Consider the following 17660-nt stretch of genomic DNA (forward strand, 5'->3'; position numbering starts at 1 on the left):
GGAAATGGGGTCATTGTTATAGAATGACTAATTCTAAGCAACTTTCAATTGGCCTACATTATTTATATTTTTATAGGTTTTTAATTATGTGCCTTCTTCTTCTTTGCCTTCAGTGAATGGTTGCTAGGGTAATTTGGACCCTAGCAACCCAAATGCAGAAACGGCAAACTGGAGAGCTGGCGAATAAAAAGCTAAATAACTCAAAAACCACAAATAATAAAAAATTAAAATTAACTCAAAGGTGGACAACTCCTTTAAGCTGCATATTAAAGGGGTTGTTCACCTTAAAATTAACTTTTAGTATGATGTAGAGATGTGATATTCTGATAAAATTTACAATTAGTCTTAGACTTTTTATTTTGGCGTTTTTTTTAAAAATGATTTAGCTTTTTGTTTAGCAGCTCTCCAGGTTGCAATTTCATCAATCTGGTTGACAGGGTCCAAATTACCATAGCAACCAGGCAATGGTTTACATAGAAAACTGGCCTGAATAGAAAGATGAGTCATACAAAGTAGTAATAACAATAACATTTTAGCCTCACAAAGCAAGAGATTTTGACTGCTGGGGTCAGTGACTTCCTTTTGAAAGCTGGAAAGATTCAGAAAATATAGGCAAAGAATTTTTTTTTTTTTTTTAAACTACAAGAGATAAAAAATGAAGACCAATTGAAAGGTTGATAAGAACGGGACATTCTATAAACTATCTATATACTAAAAGTTAACTCAATCTATTTATATGCAAAATGCTCTGGACATGGCGTTTTCCGGATAACGAATCTTTCCGTAATTGGATCTCCATATCTTAAGTCTACTAGAAAATCATGTAAACATTAAATAAACCCAAATCGGCTGGTTTTGCCTCCAATAAGGATTAATTATATCTGAGTTGGGATCAAGTACAAGTTGCTGTTTTATTATTGCAGAGAAATAGGAAATCATTTATAAAAATTTGGATTATTTCATTAAAATGGAGTCTATGGGAGTCGGCCTTTCCGTACTTTGTAGCTTTCTGGATAACGGGTTTCAGGATAACGGATCCCATACCTGTACTAATCTATATGCTAAAAGTAAACTCTAAGGTGAACCACTACTGTCACAAAGGCCCCTGTATATGAGGAGCTTACAATCTGTTCTCTCTATCACAGACCTGGCACAACATATCCTGTGTGACGCTCCATTATTTATGTCCCACTCTCCAGGAACTACACCTCCCAACATCCCCTGACAACCAAGGTAGCAGAGTGGACGGCCATGACATAAATATACTAGCCTAATGCCATTATCGACTCACAATCTACTATTTAGCAGAAACGGTCATTTCAGGGGTGGGAGCAGAAGCAACAAGTATGGTGCCTCCTGCCATTTTACACATCTAGTTTTTTGTTGTGAAAGCAATAAAAATACAGGATTTTCCTTTTTTTAAACAAGGGTATTTACTTGCTTGATAAACAGTGTCGGACTGGCCAACCGGGATACCAGGAAAACTCCCGGTGGGCCCAGGTGTCAGGGGGCCCTTGTGCTGCTAAAGATTTGGCCTATTTCATGGCCATTCCTTATTTCTTTGAGAACAAAGAGGCTAAATAGATGGAATAATAGGTTATAGTATGTAAAGAATAGAGACTAGGAGAATAGAGGTTGAGTGAAGAGAGAAATAATAATAGTACTGAGAGTGGGCCCCTGGTCTATGGTTTTTGGGTGGGCCCCTGGCGTCCCAGTCCGACACTGGATAAAGGCTGTATCCCAATGGCTTTGCTTCTCAACACTAAACAAGTATTTTGCCATATAAATATGGCTATCTGGGCCCTGGAGGAGTGGAAAAAACACTAAGACCAACTTAAAGCAATATTAAAAAAGAAAACCTCTCTCTCCCAGGGCAGAACCGATGCCAATACAATGTTACAATGCAATGTGACACAGAAAAGAAATTAGGTACGGAAGGGTAAATAAAAGGGAATACTTTACCTTTAATTTGTGGGGCTTACGAATAATTATGTTAAAGTTGTGCAGAGAGTAATCACATATGCCTCTCTCAGTGAATATATTACATATGTGATGTTTAATCCTTTTTGCATGTGACGAGCCAATGAATATTCACGAGGCGTCATTGCTAGGAGGGTTCTCATGGGGTTCAGACTTGGGAAGCTAAAATGGGTGGAAAGCAAGAGCAAGGTGTGAGCAGTGTAAATCAGTGAGTATATACAAGTGTGAGTGTGCTGGGGATGAGCTGATAACCCTTCTAATGCTGTGGATTTTTCATCCAGGGGCCCTTGATGCTTAATCAGCACTGAGCTCCCTGTATAGATAGAAATAATTAAAGAGGAGCCATAAATCTATATTTCTATTTGTCTAATGGGACTGTCAATATATATAATTTACCATTTCCTAGAATGTAAGCTCTTGCGAGCAGGGCCCTCCCCCTCCTGACTATATTCAGTTTTAAGTGTAAATCCCTTTTGATAAATGTTTGTCTGTGTCTGTTAACAGTTTGGTCTTGTATTTTTATCCCTTTACTCTGTAAAGCGCTGTGTGAAATGATGCTGCTAATATAAATAATAATAATAATAAAAAAAAATGATTTTCTTTTGTAGCACTGTTGAGAGTTATGATACAAAGTAGCCAGTAGAAGGCGCTGTAAGAGGAAGTATAAATTGTAACACAGTAGGGGCAAATTCACTAAGATTCGTAGTTGCGCCAGGCGTAACTTCGCCGCACTTCGCCAGGCGTAGTTTCGCCAGCGCTTCGCAAATTCAGCGAAGCGAAGTTACGGTAGCGATGGTTAATTTGCATAAAGCGCCAAATTCAAATTTCAATGGAGGAATACGTAGAATCACTACAAATGCCTGGGAAACCTTCAAAACATCAAATAAAATTTTTATTTTGCCCTACACATGTGCCCACTGTATAGTTAAGTTGCCATGAGTTAGGAAATGTAGGGGGGAAGGAGGGAAGCCCCAAAAATTTTTTCGATCTTTTTCAGCCTATCACCCATAATGTAGAAAACACACCAGCGTTTTTCGGGACTTAGAAAAAATTTCGACTATTTTTGAAGCAATCCCTATCCACTGTATTGCGCTTCACCAGGTCTGAGGTGGAGAAGGAAGTCTAGCGTAAAAGGTAGCGTTCAGTACACTGCGCGTGTTAGTGAATTTGCGTAGTTACGTCCGTATCGAAAATTCGCCAGGCGTAAGGGTGCGAAGTAACACTAGCGAATCTACGCCAGCGTTCGTTAGTGAATTTGCCCAGTAACGAAAATGCCAAAAGCTAGCGAAGTAACGCTAGCGTTCGGCGCTTCGTGAATTTGCCCCTAAATGTATCAGTAACGTGACAAAGGGCTGGATGTAGGCCCGAAACGTTGTAATGTTGCAGATCTAAAGCCATGAGCAAATAAAGGCTTTTTATACTAACATTGTATGGAGCTGTGTCGTCTTTTGTAAATCACCTGGCTAAGGTGATTTACAAAAGACTTACTAACCTTTCCCTCCCCAAGGGCCTTCCCTACCCCATCTCTCTACCCCACTTCCATTTTCTTCTTTTTTTTTTTTTTCTCTTTTTTTGGGTATATCTCATGAAAGTTCAATGCTTGGAGCTGAAAGGACACTTGCAAAGAAGACACTAGTTTGCATCAAAATATACCTGTTTCAACCTGCTTATTATGTTGCAATATTATATAAAAATGCAGATATCAAAACTGTATACTCAAATATGATTGTCGCAATGTATGTACCATGTATTTTTTTTTCTTGATGTTACTTTTCTTTCTGACAATTGTATGAACATGAGAAATGCAATAATAAAAAAAGGAGTGACTGTCATAATGAATAATTCTAAATGTGTATTGTTTGGTGTTACTGGACCTTTAAACAGGAATAGTACAGACTCAGGCCTTGGAGCCGTCTCATTCAGCCAGCGCTAGCATTTATTATAGCAGTAAATTTGCCGAGTGATTCTTCTAGCGGCACATAAAGATGAATACACAAACAAACAGCTGTAGGGCACGGAGCAGCGCTCTATCCATAGAGATAAAATATCCCATAACCACAAACCACTACAAAGGATTAAACAGAGCACTTTCTATTCTCCGTCATTTCTATACTGTTCCACATAAGCCATGGATGTGTTGCCTTCCTGCAATGACTTGACTGGTCTTTGTATTAAAATAATGGGGCAAAGGATTTTTTTTTTTGCATTTTTGAGCAGATATTGTTTTATGAAATGACTGATAATGATTCAGTTCAGGTGCCCAATTGGGCTTTATTTTGCCCATTTAACATTGAATACGGTTGCACAGGTCCATAGAGACGTACATCTTTGTTACTGGCTCCTCGGGGGCGGGCACTTGGCACATTGCAATTGGATACCATCCAGAACACCAGCACCAAAACCAGTTGGTCATTTTTTTTTTTTATTTATTATTGAGCAACTTGGCCAACTATCACATTTTTGTAACCTTTTAGTAAGTTGGGTTAAAAATTAGGGATGCACCGAATCCAGGATTCGGCCAGGATTCTGCCTTTTTCAGCAGGATTCGGATTCGGCTGAATCATTCTGCCTGGCCGAAACAAATCCGAATTTCCATATGTAAATTAGGGGCGGGGAGGAAAATCACCTGACTTTTTGTCACAAAACAAGGAAGTAAAATATGTTTTCCCACCCCTAATTTGCATATGCAAATTCAGATTCGGAATGGTATTCGGCCAAATCTTTCCCGAAGGATTCAGTAAAAATGTACCAAACATAAAATATGTTATTATATTTTTTCCTATTTTTCAGTGGTTTATAAAAACCCGTTTGGACAGAAATATTTCATTTTCAGCATATTTGTAATTTCCACGTATTTTTAAATACAAATATTTTCGTATTTTATCCTGGACAACATTTTCAGTGAAGGTTTGGACACAACTGCTTCTTCTGTCACAAGTGAAACCCATGATCTGAAGTAAGAGGTTTTATACATGACGATTTATTTTTTCAGTCATTAAAAGTCTACAAAAGCTAAAGAACTTCATGAGCCTTTCTCAGTTCTACCCTTATAGCAGCCCTTAGTAGTGAGAAGCGCTAAAGAGACGTACATAAGAAAATGGATTTTAAAAACAGACAATTTGGGATAATAGCAACTCTTCAATTCTTTTAATAAAGTTGCCCTAAAACAATGAACTGTACAAATGAAGCACAGCATGCCTGCAATGAATCCAGATACAGCAAAAACATCATGCTTATTTTTAAACATTTTAATATGGGGAAACGTGCTGACGGAGCTGCCATGTGCAGTGTGGGAGTACAATGGGCCGTGCCAAGTTTCCTACTGGCAGACTAAATGCACAATTGGCTCATCTCATAACTTTTCAATCAAATTTACTCATTTCATCTGAACAGAAAAGTCCTGAAAAAGGAAATGGATTTTTTTACCTGGCAATGGCAGTATATGTGTATCATCTATCTATCTATCTATCTATCTATCTATCTATCTATCTATCTATCTATCTATCTATCTATCTATCTATCTATCTATCTATCTATCTATCTATCTACAGTATCTATCTATCTATCTATCTATCTATCTATCTATCTATCATCCATCTACTTTTCTTTCTATTATCTATCATCCACCTATCTAGGAGCGGCCTTAGGATAATTGGCCTAATTGGGCTCCTATGGGCATCCCACTTCAGGGGTACAGCACAGAAAATAATTCCCCCAGAGCATAAAGCTGGCCAGCCCACCCCCAACTCCATAGGCCCAACCCACCCCAACCCTGATTGGTCCAGCCAACCCCCCCCCAGCCTTGATAGGCACAGCCTGCCCCCAACCCTGATTAACCAAACCCGCCCCATCTATCTATTATCTATCTATCTATCTATCTATCTATCTATCTATCTATCTGTCTGTCTGTCTATCTATCATCTATCTATCTATCTATCTATCATCCATCTACTTTTCTATCTATCTATCTATCTATCTATCTATCTATCTATCTATCTATCTATCTATCATCGTCTATCTATAGCACAGAAAATAATTCTCCCAGAGCATAAAGCTGCCCAGCCCGCTTCCAACTCCATAGGCCCAACCCACCCCCAACCCTGATTGGTCCAGCCAACCCCCCCCCAACCTTGATAGGCACAGCCTGCCCCCAACCCTGATTGACTGAACCCGCCCCTCCAATCCAAATAGGCCCAGCCAGCCCCCCCAACCCCAATTGGCCCAGTCCACCATCTATGTGCCCTGTGTGCCCCTATTTCCTTTCTCTCTTGTGCCCGTAGGCCCCTATTTTCCTATACACTTGCTGTGTCAGTAGCAACACTTTGTCTAGGGGACCCTGACAAATGGCAAAACTAGCCTCTGCATTTGATAGGAAGAGCCCGGTATCTATATATGTGAGACCCAGATACTGAGGGCTTTATGGTACAAGAATGAGAAAGAAAAGATGTACAAGTGATGGTCTGTACACACAGGGGTACCTGTAAGATGCAAATAAATGACATAGAATCATGAATTGTTGGGCAGACCTAAAGAGTTAATGTGATTTCTGCAGATTTAGAAATTCAAAAATCCCTTGTAGCACCATGTGCTGGCTGTGTGCTGTATTTTGAAGATAATGTGTGTAATTTTACCCAGCAGGTTATAACAGACCTGTTAGATGTAGGAGGGAGAGAGAGCTGTAGGATTAAAATAAATGCTGGCAAATAATTCCAGCCAAGAGCTTCAAATGTTTGTAAAATGTTACCCAGAAACAGGTGTGCCCAGCCCGGGCCCCAGAGTTTGTGGGGTTCCTTAAAGGAGGAAATTCATTGCATTCCACTGTCTTCTGTCTTTTTCTGGGAAAGGTCAAACGCTTAAAGTTCTGCAGCTCTGCAATTAGCATAGAATACAAATTAATGCAAATGTTCAATTCTCTGGAGAAGGGACTAAACCTGGGACTTGGATTTATGGCTAATTATATGGACTAAGAAAGGACAGCACCAGGTCAGAAATAGCAACATGAGTCTGGAGAGAGATCACCCAAGGAAAGGCATATGGAATTCCTTTGATTCTACTCTACACTACAATAATTCAGCCCTAATTTATACTCAGCCTATTTGACCCACATTTTCTTGTACCTTAACTGCTGTTCTCTTGCAGATCCCCTCGTAAATGACTTTGATACCTTACACATAGATTGATATTCCTCTTTGTTGGTCATTTGACCTATGAGCTGAATGTTATATATATATATACACACCAGAGAACACCACAGCTTTTTATCCCTGGCAGAGTGCTAAGAGAATGTGCAGATCAGCTGACAGATGTTTTCACTGACAACTTTAACATCTCCCTGAACACCTCCACTGTCCCGAAGTGCTTCAAAACCACCACCATTGTCCCCGTGCTGAAGAAATCCCTCACTCACCCTCATCATCATGAAGTGTTTTGAGAAGCTTGTCAAGAAACACATGAAAACCCTGCTGCCACCAGCACTGGACCCCCTACAGTTCGCATGCCGTCAAAATAGCTCAACAGACGATGCAATAGCCACCACCCTCGATCTGGCCCTCTCTCATCTGGACAAAAAAAGACACCTACGTTCGAATGCTGTTCATAGACTTCAGTCCAGCATTCAACACTATCATTCCTCAGCAATTCTAAAAACCTTCTACAGAGGGATTATCGAGAGCATCCTGAGCAGCTGTATCACTGTCTGGGCTGGGAACTGCACTGTCATGGAGCACAAGACCCTACAGAGGATAGTGAAGACAGCAGAGAAGATCATAGCTATGTGTCTCTCTTCCTTCCATCACGGACATTTACACCACTCACTGCATCCGTAAAGCCACCAGCATTGTGGCTAATCCAACACACCCCTCACACTCACTGTTCACACTCCTGCCATCTGGAAAAAGGTAGCGAAGCATTAGGGCCCTCACTACCAGACTGTAACAGTTTCTTCCCCCAAGCCATAAGGCTCCTGAATACTCAGGGACTGGACAGATCTCTCTCACACACACTCCATCTGACCTTACTATATACCACAACGTTACACAGCCACTGTACGCCATTGTATGGATGAATAGCCATTGGATACAATTGTTCCCTATGAGCACATCTGCACTTTGTCATGTTCTTTATCATGTTCTTACTACTGTCATATCACAATGATGCACCCATCATATCTGATGTTTAGCATTATTTACTTAACATATTACATCTGCTGAGTGTGCACTGTCTTGTCACTATGCTGTCCTGTCTTGCAGGAGTTGCATATTTTTGCACTTGCACTTTTTGTCTGTTGTCGGTACATCTATGTTGTGTGTAGCACCATGGTCCTAGAGGAACGTTGTTTAGTTTCACTGTGTACTGTACAAACTTATATGGATGAAATGACAATAAACTCACTCTTGACTTGACTCAACTGGAAAAAGGAACTAAAATGTTCTGAAAGCTTGCTATGATTATATTATTTAGCCAATAAAGGTTTCACCTTTGTACCAATTTTGTTACTTTTTATTTCAAAAGGGTTGCACTGTAACATTTTTACTGGCTAACAGGGTACAGCAACTTTACCTGCAAATACATGACATAGAGCAGGGGTGTCCATACTTTTTGTAACAAGGGCCAGATTTGGTGAGGTGAAAATGTGTGGGGCCGACCATTCATTAAACAAGGAATTGTGTAGCACATTAGTGAAATGTACTGCTTTTCCTCGCTTCTGAATGCTGATCCAGATAGAGGAGGCGTTCTAATATCAAAGTAGGCATTTATTCAAGCACATATATTAATATTCCAGCAGTGGGGCTACCTCCTCTATCTGGATCAGCGATCAGAAGCGAGGAAAAAGCAGTACTGTTCAAGCCGGTAGAGAAGGGACCAGGTTCTCGCGAGAGCAACGATCACAGTGGGAAGCGAGGTTGGGAGAGCTCCGCAATACCACGCGAAAGCTTCCCATAGACGCGACGATTCTTCTTGCCAAACGACCGATTTTAGGGAAGTCCGACCAATCCTTCAAAATTATCGTGTGGTTAGTGGTATTCGAACGATCGTACATCTTACGATTTTTCGGCCGACATCTGTCGGGAAATTGATCGGCCAGGTCAAAAAATCTTTGTCGGTCCCAGTGCAATCTATCTAAGTTTGCAGGGCCAAGCAGGCAGCTCCCCTTTGTTTTCCTGGCAAATTGGTCTTTTTAGTTGATGGTAAATTCGTACGATCGTTCTGAGAAGATCGTGGTCTCACGATCAAGATCTGATCTTTTAAAAATCTCAACATCTATGGCCAACTTAAGGTTTGCTGGATGTGAAACATTAGTGAAATGATCTGCCACTTGGTCTATACTGCTGCCTGTGTGCTGAAGGTGAATGCGCCGCTCTCGCATAATTCTTACGTTTACTGTACTGGCACGTCAGTGCGTCTATTGACACCTTCAGCCCTAAAGAAGTAGGCGAGAGCGTCGCGTCACTACGTGCCAGTACGTGTCTATTACTAACACCTTCAGCACACAGGCAGCAGTATAGACCAAGTGGCAGATCATTTCACTAATGTGCCCAAATATTACTGCTACGGCTACGTGATTCCTAATCGCACTGTGCTTGAGGGCCGCATTATTATTAATTTCATGACGGAGGCTGAGGGCCGGTGTAAATTGAATTCTTGGCTTGGAGGAAAGTTTTGGTTGCATAAAACCAGATACACTGCCCAGTAGGGCCACCTGTAGGCTGCCTGCCACATACAGGCTACCAAATAGCCAATCACAGCCTTATTGGGCATCCTCAGGTAATTTTTTATGCTTGTGTTGCTCCCCAACTCTTTTTACAATTAAATGCGGCTTATGGGTAAAAAAGGTTGGGGACCCCTGGTGTAGAGTGATATTCTGAGACAATTTGCAATTGGTTTTCATTTTTTATTATTTGTGGTTTTTCAGTTAGTGACCCCCATTTGAAAGCTGGAAAGAGTCAGAAGAAGAAGGCAAATAATTAAAAAACTATAAAATATAAATAATGAAGACCAATTGAAAACAATTGGCCATTCTATAACATACTAAAAGGTGAACCACCCCTTTAAATGAATGTCCATGCACTTGAAGCAGCAGGCTGGAGGAACGGAATTATGGGAAGAGCATGGCAAATGGGCAGCCTCAAGCCCGTCATCTGAGCAGTGAGTATAAGACTTCTATTTTAAAGGGGAACTCCTCCTGACTAGCAGAAGTCAGTTCTACTCCAGGTCTGTTAATCAGCTGGCTGGAGTCATAATCAGATGTGTGTCGAGAAACAGCACCCGCGAGCCTCCGTTTTACATCAGGTTTTCCCTAGGGATGTACAGTGATGTGTATAAAGTAGCACTATAATAAAATCCGTAACCAAGGCAACAGCAACTTCCTTATGCAACATTTATATACATCTGTTGCTATGGCCACTGACCATAGCAACCAGAGAGTAGTTCCAAGATGAAGGCAAACTAACTTCCAGCACCAGAGGGAATAAGAAAGTAGGAGTTGGGGGGGGGGGTTAATGGGCTAAATATAGAAAAGGGGCGGTAATAGAGTGGGGTGGGAGGGGCAAGATGTGGAGTTGCAGTTATTGCGGGAAGCTGCGATTTGGCCAATCACCCGAATTCTTCGTGAAAGATGTGGCCAAATACCGAACCAAATCCTAATTTGCATATGCAAATTAGGGATGGAAAGGGTAAAAGATTTTTTACTCCTTGTTTTATGAAAAAAAGTCACACGATTTAACTCCCTGCCGCAAATTAGGATTCGGTTCGACCGGGCAGAAGCATTCAAATCCAAATCCTGCTCAAAATGGTCTAATCCTGGCCAATCCCGACCCAATCCTGGATTCGGTGCATCCCTAGTTTTCTCCCAGATCTGCAGTGCTTGTCCAGGCCCATCCCCAGAGCATGCAGTCACCTTGCTGTGCCACAATGATTTATACTGTGTCTCCAGGCTGGAATATTATCAGCTTGTGCCATCAAGATGAAATGTATTTGTATTTCTGTTACAATATCACCTAAAGGGGGTAGTAAATCCAAAAGATGGAAAAAATTGTCCTGTCTCACTGAACGACTGTTTTATGGCTGTCTATATGGAGCTCAGTCAAGAAGCCAGCCTGTAATTTAGAAACCAAGAGAGGAGGGGGTGGGTTATACAGGGAGGCTGGGGACCCAGTGTGAGGAGTAAATAGTGTGTAAATCTGGGATGTTCATCCAGTGGAGCTGCAGTTGTGGGTCCTTCAGCATTGAGTAGGTGCCACAGGTTAGACAGTTCTGCTGTATATATATTTACAATGTCCTACAGCTGGTACATACTGTCAGGGTTATGTGATAAAGGGTGCTAAGTTTGCCCAGAAGCAGTAACCCATAGCAACCAATCAGCAGGTAGCATTTGCTGGTCACCTGTTTACAAGCAAACATCTTATTGGTTGCTATGGGTTACTGCTCCTGGGTAAAATGAGTGCCTTTTATTACATGTGGGGGTATGTCTTTTGTATTAATTGCATTATTTACGTATTATTATTTGCGGTACAGTGCTATACAAATAAAAACATACATAATCATTTTAGGGGACCTGATGGTGGGGCAAACCTGGTGCCTCTCTCCTAACTCTACAACTGGCTCTGTGTAATTAATTGTAAGTAGGGATGCACCAAATCCAGCATTCGGTTCGGGATTCGGCCTTTTTCAGCAGGATTCAGATTCGCCCGAAGAATCCTTCGTCCCGGCCGAGCCAAATCCTAATTTGAGAGAGAAATCAGTGGCCCAGGTTACACAGCAGATAAACTCTGTAGAACATAATGGTGTTATCTGTTATCCACTATTTAACCTGTACCATATAGACTTTTTTCAATTACCGCCATTGCTACACAGCAGCTTGTTTATATAAACTATAGTAGTGTTTCTGAAGCAAACACACCAGTTTTACCAGTGCAGGGCAACACTACATGATATTTTCTTTACTGTAAAACACTTTCATTTTTTGGTGTTACTGTTCCTTTAATCATTTTTGACATTCAGTCCTTTAATAGGTGAGGCACATCATCATTGGCACCATTGCTCAGCCCACTGCCTTGGCCTCCATTGTTCAACCATCAAAGGTTAATCATCCGCATTTCCATGGAGTTACCAATGCAGCTGGTGTGCCGGCAGTTGGGATGTAGAAACCCCTTCCTGGATCTAGTGATTCCCAAACCACATCATTTGAAAGTACAGCAGAAACCTTTGGGAATATCAGCTACAAACTATTCCTGCTCACTAGAAGTTCCAAACAATAATTGTGCCAAAATCTTACAATTCTGGAAAGCTCATTTTACCATATTATTTTTATTATTGTGTGCACTTTGGCACATGGGTTGGAGTGATTCATTTACTGGTATTTTAAAAGAATGTAAAGTAATTATAGATCAGAATTAATTCCTTGGAGGGGAAAAAGTTGACGTCTCGGGAGACTTGCCTCCAAATTAATAAGAGGAATGGAGACGAATGAGCCTGCAAAATTATGTATAAGAGTTTGGAACTTTTTTCTCTTAATCTTCTCAAGTCAATGTGCGTTTTTTTGTTATGGCGACTTTTTTGTCCTAATGTATTAGTCAATGGCCATTTTTTCTTATGGCAACTTTTTTCTTCTAATGCATTAAAGTCAATGTGCGCTTCTTCTTCTGGCGACTTTTTTTTCCTAATGCATTAAAGTCAATGGCCATTTTTTTCTAATGTCGACTTTTTTGTCCTAATGTTTAAAAGTCAATGTGCGTTTTTTCTTATGGCGACTTTTTTTCTTTTCAACATTTTTATTGAGTTTTCCATAAACAAGCAAGCATGGCGACTTTTTTGTCCTAATGTATATAAGTCAATGGCCATTTTTCATATGGTGACTTTTTTCTCCTAATGCATTAAAGTCAATGGCCATATTTTCTTATGGCGACTTTTTTGTCCTAATGTTTTAACGTCAACATGCGTTTTTTCTTATGGCGACTTTTTTGTCCTAATGTATTAGTCAATTGCCATTTTTTCTTATGGTGACTTTTTTCTTCTAATGCATTAAAGTCAATGGACATTTTTCCTTATGGCGACTTTTTTTTCCCTAATACATTAAAGTCAATGGACATTTTTTTTTTATGCAGCCTTTTTTGTCCTAATGTATTAAAGTCAATGGGCTTTTTTTCTTATGCTGACTTTTTCTCCAAATGCCTTAAAGTCAATGGGCATAACTTAAAGGTGAATTACCCCTTTAACAATTAAGCAGCTCTTATTCAGCAGAGCAAACATAAAAGCAAGAACAGGCTTGGGAAGGGTTAACTGAAGGTAGGCACATGAAGGCAGAGAGATTGTCCAAAGCACAGCACTGCAAGGGTTAATGAACACAAAATCCAGGCTAAATAGAATGATGTTGAAGGGGCCTTAGATTGTAAGCTCCACTGAGGCAGGGAATGATGTATAAGCTGTGTAACGTGTCATTGTATCAATTCTATATAACGGAGGATGAGGAAGATCTGTCATGTTCAGAATCATCCCTTTGTTCCCATTATCACCTAACACAACGGAATCAAAGTGACTTGTGCTGAACATTTAATTAACCATTTTGGTGAGTGTGTATTTGTGCTCAATTCAGGTTAACATTCTGCCTCAACTCACTGCTCAAATCGTTTTGCTATTGGTGAGGATGGAGTACATGTTACAAGTGAGTGTAAATGGGCCAGTGACTTCTAGCAGGAGTCCATAATTCAGGTATGGGACCTGTTATCCAGAATGCTTCCGAGCTGGGGTTTTCTGGATAACAGATCTTTTTGTAATTTGGATTAAGTCCACTAAAAAACAATTTACACATTAAATAACCCCAACAGGCTGGTTTTTGCCTCCAATAAGGATTAATTATATCTTAGTTTGGGTCAAGTACAAGGTACTGTTTTATTATTACAGAGAAAAGGGAAATAATTTTTAAAATTTGGATTATTTGGAGAAAATGGAGTCTATGGGAGATGGCCTTTCTGTAATTGCTGGATAACTGGTTTCTGGATAACAGATCCCATACCTGTACTGCCAAAATTTGTGCATGCAGATATATTCCTAGTATTGCGAGTATTACCATTCAGACTGAATTAGCATTCTGACCTCTAAACACGAGCAGCTGATGAGTCGTTTGTCTTGGTGCAATTAGCATAATGCAAATGCCACTAATGGGAAACACAATCTTACTCAAAAGGGACATTTGCATTTTTATATGGCTTTACATTATTAGTACAATGGAGTGCTTTTGGTGCTATAAAGCTAGTTTGATCTTTTTAAGCAAGGGGAAAATACCAAATAATCATGAGCAATTCTTAATGCTAGATACTTGGTACCACCCACTTACAGCATAACCATCACTCATTTTGATCTTTAAAAAACGTATTCGTTCTCTTTTAACAAGATTTTTTTGAAGATTCCAGGAAATGTCCCAGTGGCACCACCTGCTGGTCAGTTTTCCAACTGCCAGCCAGTCAGCAGAAAAGGAGAGAGAGAGAGAATGCTGCTTAGGAAAGAAACCTCTGATCCTATACTAAACTATACAGAATAGGTGAAGGATTAAATCCTCACACCCCTACTCATTGCCTAGGGGACAATAATATTGTCTTGTCTTTTACTACATTGTTTTAATAGAAGCAGCAGTGCAGGTCTGAAGAACACTGCTTTCAACACCAACTGAACTTGAAAAGCCACTGGGAATATTGAATTATCATATAATGGATTTAGGCTTAGGGAATTGAGAGCAGTACCCCTTTAATTTATACACTTACCAGACACAATGCCTGTGATTAGGTTTTATATGGTTTGCCGAACCCCCAAATGTGATTTATCAGCAGAACATGTGACAATGCTATTAAACAAGAGAGCATCTGCTACGTGTTTCTTTTATTAAATCACATATGGACAACACCTCCAGTCTGTTTTGGAGGGATAAAAAGGGTGAGATTGACAGATAAAGAGAGAGGCTGGAGACATGGGGAATGGGAGCTGTCCTACTGTATTTTCATTAATAATTCCTAAGCTATCAATTACCCTTGGTCTTCTCCCTGTCCCACTTTCTCACTGATACATTCACATGCAGTGGAGATATAAAGTATTGATAAACTGTATATGTATATCCAACAGAAGTGCTATTACACTTCACAGAAAGGAGGATGATAACGTTAAAGGGGTTCTTCACCTTTGAGTTAACTATTAGTATGATGTAGAGATATTCTTATATTCTGAGACAATTTGCAATCGGTTTTCGTTTATTATTATTTGTGGTTTTTGAGTTGTTTAGTTTTTTTTTTTTCAGCAGCTCTCCAGTTTGCATGCAATTTCAGCAGTCTGCTTGCTAGGTTCCTAGCAACCATGCATTGATTTGAATAAGAGACTGGAATATGAATAGGAGAGGGATTGGATAAAAGGACGAGAAATAAAAAGTAGCAGTAACAATACATTTGTAGCCTTACAAAGCATTTACTTTTTAGGTGGGGTCAGTGACCCCCATTTGAAAGCTGGAAAGAGTCAGAAGAAAAAGTCAAACAATTCAAAAACTATAAACGTTGGGTGATGTTCATTTGGTACCAACAAGGCAGATGACACACTCTGGTTACCCAGCAATAATCTCTCCACTCTGGATATTGTGGGAGAATGTGTATGAAGCCCCTGGGGTGAATATGAAAGGGAGAGGTGAATTTGAGGAGAGAGTCTCCTAGGGGTGAATGTGAAAGGGAGAGGTGAATGTGAGTCTCCTGCGGGTGTATGTGAGGAGAGAGTCTCCTTCTGGTGAATGTGAAAGGTGAATTTGAGGAGAGAATCTCCTCCGCACACAGATTGGGCAAGAGAGCTGAGCAACCTTGAGCCATAATGAGGAACATTAGAGGGGTTAGTCCCCCAGTGATCAGTTGACAGAGAAGGCGGCCTAACGTAGGTGAGGACTAGACAGTCCCTATGTTTGTCCAGGTGGGCCAACTCTCCATTTGTAAATACCACAGGGCATTTTTAGTGTAATATAACAGCAGCCCCTTTGTCTCCCCTCCTCATGCTTTATAATGCATCTGTGCATTAACACCTGTTAAGCCTCATTTTTCCAAATGATGGTTCTTATACCCCAGAGTGGAAGGCGATTAAACACGTACGGGGCTCATTTATAAACACTGGGCAGATTTGCATCTAGGCAGTCACCCATAGCAACCAATCAGTGATTAGCTTTATTTTCCAGCCAGCAGCAGCAGGTTGAACGCTGAAAGCAATGGTCTCATTGGTTGCCATGGGTTACTGCCTAGGTGCAAACTTGCCCAGTGTTTATAAATGAGCCCCACAGTGAGTTCCAATGTCTGAAGTCATGTGTTTATAACGATCTCTAGAAGATGATGAATATTGCGTTTTCCCTCTTCACATAAGTGGGGTGCATGCAAGGTGATGACAAAATTACTTCATCCGGAATTTACTTCTATTAGCATTGTTCTATCACTAATGTGACCTCTCTGATAAAGCTCAATGAAACAGATAGAAAGAGAGCTCAAAGCAAAAAAAAAAAAAAATGTAAACAGGCAGAGGGTCATTTACAGATGGAAACCAGTCATTGACCCGAAAGTAAAAAACAATTACTCACCGCTTGAGTCATCTTGCTTCACTGGCCAATTGACTAATGAATCACTGTGTGCATTTTAATTGCAGATTTGTATGAACAGGAAAACAGACCTACCTCTATCTCTCCGGTCTCTGCTACAGGTATGGGGTCGGTTATCCAGAATGCTCGGGACCTGGGGTTTTTCCGGATAATGGATCTTTGCATAATTTGGATCTTCATACCTTAAGTCTACTAGAAATTCATGTAAACATTAAATAAACCCAATAGGCTGGTTTTGCTTCCAATAAGGATAATTTATATCTTAGTTGGTACAAGCTACTCTTTATTACTACAGAGAAAAAAAATATTTTTTTAAAAATATGGATTATTTGGATAAAAGGGAGTCTATGGGAGATGGCCTGTCTGTAATTCGGAGCTTTCTGGATAACGTATCCCATACTCTATATATACACAGTAGAACAATGTTTTCCATAGGAATTCTGGCCCTTTCCAAGTTGCTCTATTACAAATGATACTAAAAATTTCCTAACACCACTGGGCAGAGGTAGTGAATTGAGCAGACACTGGACATGCTGTCTGTCTGTAATTTGGCTCGTAGGAGACAGTTAGGGCAGGCTTTCCTGAGACATTACTGAATTATAATCTATCCAGTACCTACCTAGAAAGAAACAGAAAATCCAGAAGGGTTGCTTCAGCTCTCTAACCATGTTTCCCTATCAGGTCCTGCTAGCTGCTGATTGGTTCCTGTCCTACAGTGCAGTCCGCCAGCTCCCCTGCACAGCCTGGGAATTCAGGAAGCAGGAAGTGGAAGAAATATTAAGAGTTTTTGCAGAAATATTCAAATCAGCCTGCTACTACTACACTACTTTTTTTTAAAAAACACAAAATTCTTCTATATATAAATGAGTATAACGCATTGGTACATACAGTATCTTATTTTTACACAAAATGTCTCCTTTAAGTAGCCACACATGAAGGCCACCAACCTTGCTGCACTACTGTGCATTTTTTTTAACAGGTACCAAGACAGAGGGAGGAACTAGTTATATAAATGGCCTTTGTATTCTTTTAAACACATTATACAACCATAACTCGCCAGCCTTTCAAGAGCATTCAT

This window comes from Xenopus laevis, chromosome 1L (assembly GCF_017654675.1).
Source record: "Xenopus laevis strain J_2021 chromosome 1L, Xenopus_laevis_v10.1, whole genome shotgun sequence".
Lineage (NCBI taxonomy): Eukaryota > Metazoa > Chordata > Amphibia > Anura > Pipidae > Xenopus > Xenopus laevis.